The following is a 13,326-nucleotide window of genomic DNA, read 5'->3' on the forward strand; positions in this document are numbered from 1 at the left end:
TGAGAGATAAAAATGAACAGGCAAACAAGGGAAGAAAGGGGAACTTGCCCAAGATGGAACTATCGTTCGGGACCTTCATACATGCAGAAGATGATTTGCTGGCGCTGGATTTTGGTGTCTCAACCCTGGGCAGCTGCAGATTATGGCGATGGGACAAAGGAGCAGGTCCTGGGATGCCAGGGGCTGGGGCCTGGTCTACATGTTCAGACAAGACCAGAGGAGGCCACAGTAACTTGTCCAAAAACAAAGCCTGAGGCGGCCCCTGAGAGTCAAGTTTTCCACCCTCAAAGGACTGGGAAGCAACAGCTAACGCTAGAAACCTCCAACCTTAACCCCCAATTCTCAAGGTGGCATGATGCCTATACAATGAAGGGCCTTAGGCCAAGAATCCAGGATTCCTCTAGATTGTTCCTGCCAGCAGCTGGGATAGGCACTCAGTTGGGGTATGAAGGCAGTGAGTTCAGTCACCGAGTGGCTCACCTAAAGGACCTGCTAGAACTCTTCCCGGGTTCCTCTGACTAGTTCCCGTGAGTCACTAACGCATCTGGATGAGCTGGAGCTCCTCACAGTCAGCTTCTGACTGACGTACTTCCCTACCCTCATTTATCAGTCTCTACAATTGCAAACAAAGGTAGTCAAGGTGACACGGAACCCACAGACAAGCTTTTCACCGTGGCTTCATCCGTCTCTGTTCAGACCCACGCTCCAAAGCAATGACCTCCTTCTTTGCAATTTCCAATCAAGTAACCCAAGATGATGGCCTGAGTCCATCATGCCTGAAAATGACCACCCTATAAATACTGCTCTGATCACATTACCTGGAAAAGAGCTCGGTCACCACCTGCCACCTCCTCGAACCTGCCAGTGTCCCCCACTGTTCTCACACCTGCTCCATCCCTACCAAATGGGTCCTGTGGATGGGGGGACCGCAGACACGGGCTAACCTCATTCTGACTGCAAATTCCCTTTAATACCAATAAACACAATCCTGGGGTCGGGGAGGGGCGGGTGTCACAGAATACCTTAGAGATGTTTTTCGATATTCTTTTGTGTACATATCTTATTTCCCCACAAGGTGGCAAAGCACTTTGTGGGTTAAGAGTCCTCATCGTTACTGCTGTTGATTCTCTTTCAGGAATCTTCAACCATGGTATCAAAGGCAATACTGGGAACACAATTTTTGAATTAAGTTGAATCAAGCATCAAAACTGACGGGTCTCCCCGGATCTCAACCTTTAGTGACCTCAGTAATTATGACGACTCAGTTGCTCTTCCAAACTTTGGTATTTCTCAAAGTCATGAGAAGTGAAAAAATAGTAATAACGATGTATCCGGACTGCTGGTAATTCCCTGTATTTTCTGCTCAAACCACCTAGGGGACGTCTAAAAGTGCACAGAGCATTTATAAAAAGATCTGGTGGCAACAGGGTGGTCTTCATGCTCGTGCAGGCTGCTGAGACAGCTTCAGAATGAGTTGTAGGCGTTTTGGAGATTTCCTGTATTTGCTGCTGCCTCAGCGCACCTCTGTGCAGCCTTTACACTCTCCATTATTAATAAAGTCCTACGTATAGAAATCTTATACAGCCAAAAAAGGAAAAAAATGACTTCTGAATGACTGTTGAGTGCAGTCAAATTCCTACTGACCTCAGCCCCCATTGCAAATGGCTTTGGCCTAGTCCTTCCATTCAGAGCAGTGGCCCAAGCCGGCTTACCAAATTGTACCCATTTCTGATATTTTATACTCAAGGAAACTAGCATTTGAAGAGAGACTCACAGAGCCAGGGGTCATTAAAGGCATACACAACAAGGAAAGTCTATGTGGCCAATATCTAAAAGATACTCAGCATGATTACATTTCCTAAGAATGGACTGGCTGTGGTATCATTTCAGACGCTTCCCTTCTTGGCCACCCCAGGCTTTATTTGCCTGTTCCTCCTCCTCCTCCTCTGATAACTCTGTCTCCTAGACTGACCAGACCCTGAAACGCAGGGAACTCCTATGTACTGTGAATGCCACCCCCTTTCTGGAGACTACAAGCCCTCCCCCCCCCCCCCCAGGGGATAGATCTCACCCATGCTCATGGCTTCAGTTATGACTTTGTGCAAAGCATCAGTGTCTCTATATGACATCCTCCCCGAGCTTTAGATCCTCTGTTTCAGCTGCCCGGTGGACATGGACAGACAGCACTCCTGCCTTAGCGCTGGCACTTCCAAAACAAAGCCCACCCTCTCGGCATCTCTGTCCTCTCCCCTCCCACCTCCTGTTAGCCTTCTTCCATCCCTTCTTTCATATGTGATTTCTTTTAATTTTTTTAGTATATATATTTTAGATTTTATTTATTCATTTTAGAGAGAGGAGAGAAAGAGACAGAGAGAGAGAGAGAGAAGTGGGAGGAGCAGGAAGCATCAACTCCCATATGTGCCTTGACCAGGCGAGCCCAGGTGTTTGAACCAGCGACCTCAGCGTTCCAGGTGGGCGCTTTTATCCACTGCGCCACCACAGGTCAGGCTTCCATCTCTTTTATCAACGAAATGGCAGTGCTTCTCATTCTCCCGCTCTCATGCCCCATCTTCCAACTGACCAATAAACTGACCTGTCTTCCCAACGACATGTTTCTCTGACCCGTTCCCTCCTCTGCCTTCGTGCTGTCCCTACTCAGTTCCTGGCCATTAGCATCATGCTCTGTACCAAAATAATTTCACTGTAACAATGTTTGGACTGGCAGAAAGAGAGAAAATAGTAATAATTTTTAAAAACCACCTGAATGTCCATCATAGAGCAATAGTTGAATAAATTATGGTATGTTCAGTCTGTGCAGCTGGTACTGTATTAAAAAGAGTGGATTAGGTCAATATCTACAATCCAAAGGCCTGGCCACATCATTAAGTGAAAAGAACACATGTCACAGAGTAAGGAATTTTAATAATCACATTTTAAAAACCTATTTAAGTTTTTATGAACAAGGGAAAGTGAACTAACACAAACTGAGGGTTATTGGTTAATTCAGGAGGATGAAGAATTGTAAACTTTTTCTTCACTTTAAAAAAATGTTTAACTGTGGCAAAATAGGCATAACATAAAATTTATCATCCTAACCAATTTTTTTTTGACAAAGACAGAGAGAGAGAGAGAGTCAGAGAGAGCGATAGATTGGGACAGACAGGAAGGGAGAGAGATGAGAAGTGTCAATTCTTCGTTGTGGCATCTTTGTTGTTCACTGATTGCTTTCTCATATGTGCCTTGACTAGATGGGGGAGGGCTACAGCAGAGCGAATGACCTCTTGCTCAAGCCAGTGACCTTGGGATCAAACTAGCGACCATGGGATCATGTCTATGATCCCACACTCAAGCCAGCGACCCTGCGCTCAAGCTAGTGAGCCTGTGGCTCAAGCCAGATGAGCTTGCACTCAATCCAGTGACCTCAGGGTTTCGAACCTGGCTCCTCCGCATCTTAGCCCGACACTCTATCCACTGTGCCACCTCCTGGTCAGGCCCATCCTAACCATTTTTAAGTGCACAGTTTAGTGGCATTAAGTTCATTCATACTGTCGTGCAACCAACACCATCATCTGTGCACAGAACACTTTTCATCATGCGAAACGGAAACCCTGTACCTATTAAACAATAACTCCCCATTCTCCTTGCCCCCAGCCCCTGGCATACATCATTCTACTTCCCATCTCTATAAATTTGACACTTTAGGTACTTCATATAAGCAGAAGGTTGTTTGAAGAATAAGATGTTAAGAAAAATGACTCAAAACTTGTAAACAAGATAAGCGAGAGAAGCATGCTCTTCCAACGTCATAGTGGAGTATTAACAGCTCACACAAAGAGAAGTTTGTTACCCAGAGGACTGGGTCTGTGTTTAACAAGCTCTTTACTACTGACTAGAGGCCCAAGTGTTGAAAGGTAATGGCAACTTGCAGATTCCTGTCCAGTAGAAATGCAGATGGTTTCTGTCCTGTTTGCCCGTTAATCAGTTTGCATCTAACCCCGGCCTCTTATCCCGACATCCTTCCCTGAATGCCTTTATAATCGCATTCCTTTGGTTCCTCTTGAACTAGGTTTAACATCCTTTGGGTTCCCTCGATAATGAGTTGAATAGATCTTTGATATATGTTCATTGTCTATTTGTATGAGTGTCGTATATTTAATTTTTGAAAATTACACTTTGACAAAGGGGATACTCTTTTTTTAACCAAAAATATCTAATAGTGAACACAAAAATTGTTTGAAAGCTTTGGTCTGTTTTATATGAACAGCTTAGAAAATATTTTTAACTTCTTAAAAGTGTGTTAAAAAATACTTTTCCACAAAACAAAGCTTTCACTTCCAAGAGGTCACAAAAGATCTCAATCAGTAAGATCAGAAACTTCAGTAGGTTTTTAGATTTTTAAGACTATTTAGATCTTTAACTTTGGGTGCTCCAGTTGACTTTGCTTTAGTTGAAAGTCAACATATGCCCAGGGAAGAGGACAGATTTTTTTCATTAAAAAAAATAGAGAGAGCTGCTAGTGAAAGAGATTGCGTTCTTCTCAGTGATCAATTATTTAGAACATGGCCCACTGCAGGCCCCTCTGAGTCTTGTTGCTTTGCAAGATCGCTGCGGCACGGCTACAAACAGCCAGCCTACCTTGTAGGTGTGAAGGTCTTCTATTCATTTACTGAACACTTTTAACTAGTTGAGTAGGAATATATCCATTTAAGTAATTTGATGTAAAAGTTGTGAAATTAGAAATAGGCACATTTAAATATCTTAAATCTTAAAAACAACAACAACAACAATACTAGGAGCTGCCTATGTAGTGAAAATACCAGGGGACAGGACGCGACCACAGTATGGAGGCATCAGAAATGGGCAGAAACAGAACCGCGCGTGCGTGGCACGAACGGCAGTTAACATTTTATGCTGCAACTAAGTCATGTCAGCGGCATTGCATTTGCCTGTCAACTCATTCATATTGCCCCAAATTTAGGGGAGCAGGGAATACGTAGAACTCTGCCCAAAGGCAGGCTTGGGGGGAAAATGCAAAAGACATTTTCCTTGTCTGTATCAGTAGACTGAACATCTCTGCGGGGCGGCCGCTCTCGTTTGTGTTTTAATCAATTCATACCAGCAAGAGAGGGAGGGATGTTAAGCCAATGTGATCAATGCTTTCATTTTAGTTTTGAGCAACACAGGAGTTTTCATTGGGGGCTGGGAGCCTTAGGTGGGTCCTTTCTTCTCTTTTTTAGGGCAAACGTTGGTTCTCCGGTCTGGCACTCAGCCGGCTGGCTGGTTAGTCCATCACAGGGCAAGCGGAGTCCTTCTGAACTTGCTCCAGGGGAGTGCAGGGCCCGCATGGCTGCGCCCGGGCTACACCTGCTCACTTCTGGTGATAAGGGCCACATGCTCTAGAAGTGCTACCTGACCAAAGCCAGGTCAAAACCCTGCTCCGCCCTGCCCTGCCGGGGCCCAGCCCTGTCCCTGCCTCCTCTTTGCCCCCATGCACTGGAGCTGGGGGTGGGACAGGCGGAGGGCGCGGCCCTCACTAGTGGACTGGCGCTGTGACTACCACACACTTCCCATCCTCTACTCCACCTGAATTTGAGAAGATCTGTATTTCATCCGAGATATGATTCTACGTATTTCCTCAAATGCTTTCCTCACAGAAAACACAAAAGTAGAGTTTGACACAGTGTCTTCCCAAAACACCCAAAATTCCACGGCCGGGTAGGAGGGGTCTCAGTGAATCAGTCTTTGCTCTGAAAGCCAGCGCAGGGGTTTGAAAGTATCGCGCACTGAAGCTCAGAAGAACATAGGCTGGAGCCCAGAGCTCAGAATAGCTGAACAGAGACTCATCAACACTGACGTGAGGGGGCAGGTTCCCACCAGAAATAACTGCTGATGGATCGTTCTGGAAGCAAATACTAACCTTCAAAAAACACACTGATACAGTTTTTCAAAATTAGCTTCTAAATGTTTGCAAAATTCAATGATCATTTCTGGGAAAGAAGATACATAGAAGTCCAACCAGATGGCAAACATGGGCCCCGAAGCAAGGGCTGTTCTTCATTCAGTCTGAATTCACACTAATAAGTAAAGAGAATTGGTTGGAAGGGAACCATTCTGGCATCTCTGTTGTCAATGAAATCTTTCACTACGTGCTAAGTTTGTTTTTAACGCTAGAAAAACTTCATGTGCAAACAATATGAATTATAACCAGCTAAAATAACAGAGATATCACCCACAATAATATCTTTCAATGTACTTTTTGTTTGTTTGTTTTGCCTTCTAAGATTTGGCCTGTAACATAAAAACAGGTATTGAAGTCTTCCGTGCTAGCCCTGGTCAGTGGTGCAGTGAACAGAGCTTCGTCCTGGAGAGCCGAGGTCCCCAGCTGGGTCCCCAGGACACCGGTTCAAGCCCCAGTCAGAGTACATATGAGAAGCAATCAGTGGGTACACAGCTAAGTAGAATGAGTGATGCTTCTCTCTCTCCTCCCTCCCGCTCTCTGTCTTTCTCTCGCCCTCCTACTCCCCCCTCCTTTCCTCTCTCTCAAAAATCAATGGGAGAAAAAATAATTAATGGAGGAAAAACAGTCTTCCATGCAAGCACAGTTCAGCTAGCACAGATTACGTCAATAATGGGAAGTACCAGCTACAGCCTGCGTGTGCGCAGGGGACAGACAAAAGGCTGCCTGTGCTTCATGGGACCTTGCTTACCCCAAACTAGGCCACACGTTTGAACCGGGGGTCCACTGGTAAATTTTATTACGATTGATATTCTCTCACTCCCTTTTCCCTTTTTGGTCTCCAGGAAGAGCTCAGTGGCACATCTTTGGCTTTCTGAACTCCCAGGAACCAGTGACAGCCTCGGTAGGGTTACAGGTGTGTCTACAGGCTGAACCCAGGGCACAGATGCAGTGCTATTTTTATCAGAGGTCACAGAATGCAGTTAGCATGTGGTCTGTCAACCCTCCTAATGGGCTCTTGACCTCTCGTTTCTCTCCTGTCCAACCTCCTCTGCACACCTCCAATAAGAGACCACTGTTATCAGGTGGCTCTTCCACTCTGCCCTGCTCTGCCTAACACTCTGATCTTGCACCTTCCAAATGTTCATGTCACTCTTCCCGAACACCAGGGCCTTCCTCCCGTCAGCCTGACCCTCCTGCTCCCCGAACACCAGGGCCTTCCTCCCGTCAGCCTGACCCTCCCAGCCTGACCCTCCCGCTCCCTGAACACCGGGGCCTTCCTCCCGTCAGCCTGACCCTCCCGCTCCCTGAACACCGGGGCCTTCCTCCCGTCAGCCTGACCCTCCCAGCCTGACCCTCCGGCTCCCTGAACACCGGGGCCTTCCTCCCGTCAGCCTGACCCTCCCGCTCCCTGTGGGATGGACACCTCCTCTCCCCTCCTGCGATGCCAACCCCACCCAGCTTCCTGGCTTCGCTCAGGTTTGACTTCCTCAGAAACTGACAGCTCCCTCCAGTCCCCCCAGCTCCAATGCCTCAGAGCTCAGAACAATTATTGACATTTGCCTCATCTTTTGAAATATGTGGTCTTATACCTGCTACTGCCACTGTGATTTTCTCCCCTCTCAATGCGAGTTAAAGACGGAGACGACTTCTTACGCTATTTTATGTCTTCTATAATACTTAGAGAGATGGCAAACCATTGCCCCTTGCCCCTCGGTCCCTTATTGCTTTAAACCAGGCTCCACTCTGGATAGTGCGGGCGGAGCCAGGTTCCTTGGCACAGCATGTGGAAAGGGCATTTCGGCATGACTCTGAACCGCTAATCCTGTCTTTGCTTCTGAAAGTACCTAACTGGCATCAAAGTAGTGGAGCCAAAGTGGTAATTCCGCCCTCTCCCAACCTCTCTGAGTCTTCTAAGACTGAAATTCCTTAGCCCCTAGAGCCGACTGTAACTCAACAACTCATGAGGCCATTCTAACTCACAGGTGCTACGTGTAGGGTCCGATAGCCTCTACTCTGTGTTTAGCAAAACCAAGAAGGCCCTGATTACAGAGAAGAAGACCGCCACCGGTTAGCGCTGCACGATGTAAGGGGTACAGGAAGGAACCAGCCTGGCAGCACAGGGTAGCACAGGAATAATTAAAGGCTGGGAGAGAGCACTTAAAAGAGGAAGCAGATGAAACTGGGATTAGAACAGAGAAAAAGAGGTCAGGGTGATAGAAGTCTTCGAGTGTATGGTGGGGTTATTTTAAAGAAGTCAATAATCAGCTCTTTTCCGCCGAAGGAGGACCAATGGTTAAACGTTTACTTTACACGTACCAACAGATGCAGGCAACGTAAGCTTGCAGACAGAACCACAGAGGCGGTTACGAATGAGAACAGTCTTCTGAAATGAGAACTTTCCTAACCGCAGCGCCTATCTGTGGTTAGGAAACACTGATGATAGGATAAATGGCCTTTTCTGTTCAGGATAGCAAGCATGCTTTTGGACATAAAAAAAAGTGATCATGTTACCTTTCTGACATATATATATATATATATATATTAAGGTCAAATCACATGGACTATATTGTGGTGAAAATCAAATTCATCATCTTACCACTATCTTCAGTTCCATTTCGGAAATGAGAAATAGAAAGATTTAGTTCTTATAGCATATAAATCAGATAATATAATTTTCCTTTTTTTAAAAAAATACCTAAATACAGAAAACCATTCATCTGCATATTTAATCACCCCACATCACCCAAGTTCCATTCATTTTATGTCTCAAAACCCTTGCATTTTATATGCACATCTTTAGCCTGGAATGACTCTGAGCTGACGAACATCATACAAAACCCTAAGGCGGCAGAAATGGAAACTGCTCTGAGAGATGGGATGCTTTTCCCAAACCCCTTTCACAGAACCCAATCTTTAAGGAATAATTCTGGAAAAATATATTGCAATTCATTGACATTGGAAGAATTCAGTTGTAAACTGAATTTTCTAACAGTTTTAGATAAACACTTTAAAAGTAATTTTAATGTTTAGGGTCTCTCTGGAAGGACTGAATATTGCAGAGGCCAAGAGATTTTTGAAACCTATCAAAAGGTAGCATTTTCCACATCCTTTAACACATAGTTAAGACTCAGATTGCTAAGTGGCAACAGCCTCTATTAAAACATAATTGTATGTGAGGATTTCTGCCAATCCAATCCTACCTAGAGGGAAGAGGTAACATGATCAGATTTTTAAAAATTGGCATAGACACCCCCATGTTCAGAAGTCTTTTTAAAACTATGTGGCTATAAATAACATATAACACTAGTTCCATTTTTGAAAAGGAATAAAGTTACTATAATTAATGTTTAAAATGCCATCTTTCGAGTGACAATGGGAACATCACGGTTCCACTCATTTCTGGTAGACTCTTGCTTGTCCAGATGAAGGCCGAGGTCAGCTCTAGTCCCACGCCTGTCTTCACCATCCACTGCCTGTACGAGGCAGCCCTTACCGCTGACCACAACCAGCACGCCGCCCCTTTCCAGCTCCGGGAAAGTGACTAAGCTCTCTGGAACATCTGTGCTTCATCAGATCTTGTCCCCTCCTCAGTAGCATTCCCAAACCACAGAGCTCGGGGTGATCTCTGCAGCCTTTGACCACTCACCTCCACCTGACCTGCTCCTAGCCACTGTCCACTAGTAAGCACACCACCTGCCACCAGGTCACAGGTCTTTAGGCGTAGGTGCGTGTCACACAGACCTTTAGCCTCCACAGCACAGTAAATGCATCGATGATAGATGTTCTGTAAACGTGTCATGTGGTAGAGAGTCACAGACCATGAAGGCTCAGTATTCTCCAGTTGATTTATGCAAAAATTAAGTGACTTTAGTAAGAAAAGAACACATCTGCTTTTTCAGAATTATAAAGTCCATTTAGTTGACTTTTTTTTTTTACTAGAAGGAATTGAGTGGTTGTTGTATTTTCATCTTTTATCTGTCAGCTCAAACTTCTCTTCCGGAAAGGACAGGGGTGGGAGGAGCCTTCCCTGATACCTGCCCCTCCCCCCAGCACGAAGCCACCAAGTCCTCCTGTCGCAAGCTCACATCTTTGCTCACGCAGCTCCTTGTATTTTCCTTTTACTGCACGAACCACAGTTGGTAAATCATACTTGTATAAGTATTTGAACGTCTGATTAGTATCCTGCCTTAGGCCATTCAGGCTGCTGTAACAGAATTGGGTGGCTTATAAACAACATAAATTCCTTTCACACAGTTCTGGAGGCTGGACGTCCAAGATCAAGGGGTCTGCAGTCTCAGCGTCTGGGAAGGGCCCGCTTCTTAGTTCAGACAGGGCCATCTCTCTCTGTCCTCACATGGCAGAACAAATAAGGGTGCTTTTTCGGCTCTTTTAGTAGAGCACTAATCCCCTTCATGAGGGCTCTATCCTCATGAGCCAACCATCCCCCAAAGGTCCCACCTCCAAATACCATCACATTGGGGGTTGGGTTTGAACATATGAATTTGGGAGGGGAACAAAATGATTCAGTCTATGGCATATCCCTCTGAACTTATGCGCACAGAAAAACCGTACCATAGAGAATTCTATACCTTCTCTTTTGTCCCATTCAGAATTCATAGCCCATATCTAAAGACCTTGACTTTTCCATTTCCATATTACTAGTCAAGTATGTTTAGAACATACATTTTTATATCTACTCTTAGCTGAGTATTTCCTACCTAAATTCTACATTTAATGAAGCTGTTCTGCAAAAAAGCCCAATTTCTGGGAATTTCATAGGCTACCCTACCACCAGCTTAAGCCCCATATCCATAGTTTGATTGGTTCTCAAATTGGTGAGTCTAATAATTAAAGATCTTCTTAAAAATGCTAGGTACTAGCCTATTCGGTTCTAATCAGTGAGACTGGGGTGAGACCAGGAATTTGAGTGGATAACCAGCATCCAGGTTATACTGGGATTGGTGCTTCTCAGACCACACTTTAAAAACCTGCCCTAAGGTGTTTTAGAACCCTTCTCCAGGCAGCGTTCAAACCACATACATGGTTTCTCCTGATATATCGTATCTACTGAGTGTAAAGTTGGTGGATAATGGGGGATGGTCACGTGAGGAACCCAGACCCGTGAACTTTGGCTAGGACCGCCCACAACCAAGCTCACCAAAAGAGGCTTCACAGGAACCCTTTGGAAAAAAGTGACTGTCTGTCAGCCAGTGAGATTTCACCACGTCATATTAGCTCAACCACTTTAGGGACCCTTTAAATATCTCCCACACGGGTCACTACTTGCGACTTCCCTGGCCTCCATCTGGCCTCCACCTTTCCTCGGGGCCAGGGAACCTCGCCGGGCGGGATGCGTGCTCTGTACTCAATAAAGCCTTTTGTTATTCCACACTTCGAGGCTCCGGCCCCTTCCTTCCTTCTCGGCGGGGAAAAATACCTTACACTGAGGTTCTCCATGCTTCTCACTAACCATTCATAACTTGAATTGTATCTAAATACACACACACAGATGCACATATATGCATCTGTAATATCAGATGGTGTTGAGGATGACCTCACTGACAAGTGACATTTGAGAAGAGAACCAAAGGAAGTAAGAAAGAACACTAGGCATGTATCCAGATAAAAATCTTGTCAGACAAAAGGAACAGTAGGTGCAAAGATCCTGAGGCTGCTCAGTGTGTGATTGATTTAAGGGTGATCACACTGAGCAGAGTGAGCCAGGGAGAAAAGGGTGGGAGATGAGGTTAGAAGATTATGTGGGGAGGAGCCTTGAAGGTCAAATTAAGGTCTTCGGATTTCACTCTGAAAGACTAAAAAATTCTTCGGGCAGGTGACAGAATATGACTTTTTGAAGGATCACCTTGGCTCTTGCATTGAGAATAAACTGCAGGGGGGGCAAAGGCAGATGCAGAGAGATGTAACGGGGGCTAGGAACAGGGTGGTGATCTTTTGTAGAGGAGTAAATGGTCAGATTTTGAACATATTAGGAAACAGATAAGATTTGCTGGTGGATTACTTGTGGCATGTGAGTGAAAAGGAGTTAGGAATGACCCCAAGGTTTGTAGTCTGAGAAACTGGGAAACAGGCCTTGACAGCTGTTGAAAATAAGACTGGGCCCTGGCCGGTTGGCTCAGCAGTAGAGTGTCAGCCTGGTGTGTGGATGTCCCGGGTTTGATTCCTGGCCAGGGCACAGAGGAGAAGCAATCATATGCTTCTCCACCCCTTTCCTTTCCCCATTTTCTCTCTCTCTCTCTCTCTCTCTCTCTCCCACTCTCCCACAGCCATGGCTCATTTGAGCAAGTTGGCTCTGGCTGCTGAGGATGGCACTATGCATTTGAGCAAGTTGGCTCTGGCTGCTGAGGATGGCACTATGGCCCTGCTTCAGGCATTAAAATAGCTTGGTTGCCAAGCAATGGAGCAATGGTCCCAGATGGGCAGAGCATCACCCCATAGTGGGCTTGCTGGGTGGATCCCAGTTAGGGTGGTGCAGGAGTCTGTCTCTCTGCCTCCCCACCTCTCACTTAATTTAAAAAAAAAAAAGAAAGAAAAAAATTAAAAGACTGGAGGAGAGGAAGAAGGTTAGGGGTGGGGATGGCGCTAGTCATCAGGAAGTTTGGTTTGAAATGCCTACTATGCAGAGAAGGCCTTTGAGGGTACCACTCTGGATATTGGGGAATGATAGAGAGCTGGTGCTGTCAGGGACAGCTGGCACTTAACCGCGAGGGTGGATGAGGTCACTAGAAAATGGACGTAGAGATGAGGTCTGAGCTTGGGGCACTCCGAGGCTCACAGTCAGAAGATGAAAAGAACAACAACAACCCACAGCAACACAATTAGTTAAATGCTCACTTTAAAAACATTTGTAAAAAATTTCAGCTCTCCCATAACCTTTGCGGTACAAGTTATTTTCTTAGAAAATTTCTTCTCTCTTGATCAAGTTGGTCAACTTCAACATTTCCTTTCTAAAGAAAGAAGCTTTCACGGACATGAACTCAGAGCTGTCAAGAACTATAGAGAACCCGAGATTTTCCTAGCAAACTAGTTAGCTGGCCCTAGTTTTATGGATGCTAGCAGAAACTCCTGAGTCAGAAGCAACAGAGTTTATTACTTATGGCAGGCACTGTGACCTGGTTCCGGACGTCCCCCAAGTCCTCCAGAGGCAGGAGAAGTAGACATGGCTCGGTGCTGGCTTTGCAGTGGGTTGTGCCATAACTGAGGAACCCCCAGCTTAGGAAACCCCAATCTTTTACAATGAGCTGCAAGCAAACTTGTCCAACCTTTGCCCCCAACATAGATATTCTCTCTATAATACCACACAGCAAACAAATCAGCCCTCCACTTTAGTGGGAAACACTATCTCTAGC

At 45.6% G+C, this 13,326-nt stretch overlaps 1 protein-coding gene across 18 annotated transcripts in view; it reads right to left on the bottom strand.

The window, feature by feature from the left end:
* ABLIM1 (actin binding LIM protein 1) overlaps window positions 1-13,326 on the bottom strand; it is a 279,086-nt gene that overhangs the window by 122,129 nt on the left and 143,631 nt on the right. The gene's annotated exons all lie outside the window — the stretch shown is intronic.

Source organism: Saccopteryx bilineata, chromosome 7, assembly GCF_036850765.1.
Source record: "Saccopteryx bilineata isolate mSacBil1 chromosome 7, mSacBil1_pri_phased_curated, whole genome shotgun sequence".
Taxonomy (NCBI): Eukaryota; Metazoa; Chordata; class Mammalia; order Chiroptera; family Emballonuridae; genus Saccopteryx; species Saccopteryx bilineata.